We start from the raw sequence: 1,703 nt of genomic DNA on the forward strand, positions 1-1,703 counted from the left end.
AGATGCCTGATCTGGCCTTGCTCTCTAGTCAGATTGAGGACTATCTTAAATGTCATCATAGAACCTTTATCTAGCAACTGATGGAAACAGAGGCAGAGACCCACAGAGGAGCACTGGGCTGAGTTCCCAAAGTCTAGTTGAAGAGAGAGAGGATCAATAATATGAGCAAAGGGACCAATACCATGATGGAGATACCCACTGAAATAGCTTCCCTGAGCTAATGGGAGTCCATCAACTCCTGCCTGACAGGGGAGGAAACATCATGGACTAAACTAGACCCTTTGAATGTGGGTGACAGTTGTGTGACTGGGGTAGACTGTGGGCCCACTGGCAATGAGACCAGAATTTATTCCTACTGCTTGTACTGGCTTTTTGGAGCCCATTCTCTTTGGAGGGTTACCTTGCTCAGCCTACATACAATGGGGAGGGCCTTGGTCCTGACTCAGACTCTCCATGGGAAGCCTTGCTCTCTCTGAAGAGTGGATAGGGGTGGGGTGAAGGAAGCCAGCAGGAGGAGGGGAGGGAGTGGAAACTGGTTTTGGTATGGAAAATGAGAAAAAAAATAGCCCTTTTCCTTTTCTTCTTCCAGGGACGGTGCTTAAAGGCACTCAGAATGGCCCAGTGTTTGACATATCATTGCAGGCTTCCCTATAATACAGCCTCTAACAAACCTAGGCTGCCTCGAACCCCTGGCAACAGGATTATTTACCTTTATACCAAGAAGGTTGGGAAAGCACCTAAATCGGCATGCAGTGTGTGCCCAGGCAGACTTCCAGGGGTCTTAAGACAAAGAAGCATGTCAGCAGGGCCTATAGGCTCCATGTGTGCCAAGTGTGTCCATGACCAGATCAAGTGGGCTTTCCTTATTAAGGAGCAGAAAATGTTTGCAAAAGTGTTGCAGACACAGGCACAAAGTCAGAAAACAAAATAAATATGCAGCTTTTTAAAATAAAGGTCAAGGTGTAGGCCTCATATAAAAGCCTTTTATAAGGAATGTAAAATTTGGTGTAAAGTTATTAATTTTTTGGGTTTTGGGGGGTTTTTTGTTGTTGTTGTTGTTGTTTCAAGTCACAGAACTGCTGTGATGCCTCAGCAAGTACAGGGGCTTGCTGCCACGCCTGACAACCCAAGTTCAATATCTGGGATCTTGGTGGTGGAAGGAACGAAACGAATTTTGTGGATCTCTCTTTCTCTCTCTCTCTCTCTTCCTCTGTCTCCCGAGAGAGAGACAGAGACAGACATATAGAGCGATGCAATTTAGGGGAAAACCCACGAACCACTGTCCTAAAGTAAAACACTGAGTTAAGAGATGAGAAAAGGCAATGCTGAGGGCTATCTGCTGGTTCCCCACCTAGTGGACTCCGAGCGAGACTAGTACAGGAGGAAATTGCACTAAGCCAAAGGCGTTTCCTCCTCACATGTTGGTTCTCCGCTTGGGAAGCAGTTTCTTGGGAACATAAACAGAGTCATAGAAAAGATTGCTCTGCGTCTTTTTCCCTTATGAGGTCTACCCAAGACAGCTGAACCCCAATACAGTGCCTCTCTGCTCCCTGATACATCGCCTTGTAGCTCCTTGCTTCCCTCCCAGCTCTCTACACTGCACTTGCTATAAAATCTTAACCACTTCTCTCTCCCGAGGACCTCAGTATCCTGAGTGATGGAGGAAGGTCATTGGTTAATTAATAAAGAAACTGCTTGGCCCT

The 1,703-nt window shown here is 46.4% G+C and overlaps 1 pseudogene; it reads left to right on the top strand.

Annotated features, from left to right (window-relative positions):
- The first annotated feature begins 613 nt into the window (after positions 1 to 613).
- LOC130861842 (60S ribosomal protein L34-like) lies at positions 614 to 931 on the top strand (annotated as a pseudogene).
- Positions 932 to 1,703: the final 772 nt, after the last annotated feature.

This window comes from Chionomys nivalis, chromosome 2 (genome assembly GCF_950005125.1).
Source record: "Chionomys nivalis chromosome 2, mChiNiv1.1, whole genome shotgun sequence".
Taxonomy (NCBI): domain Eukaryota; kingdom Metazoa; phylum Chordata; class Mammalia; order Rodentia; family Cricetidae; genus Chionomys; species Chionomys nivalis.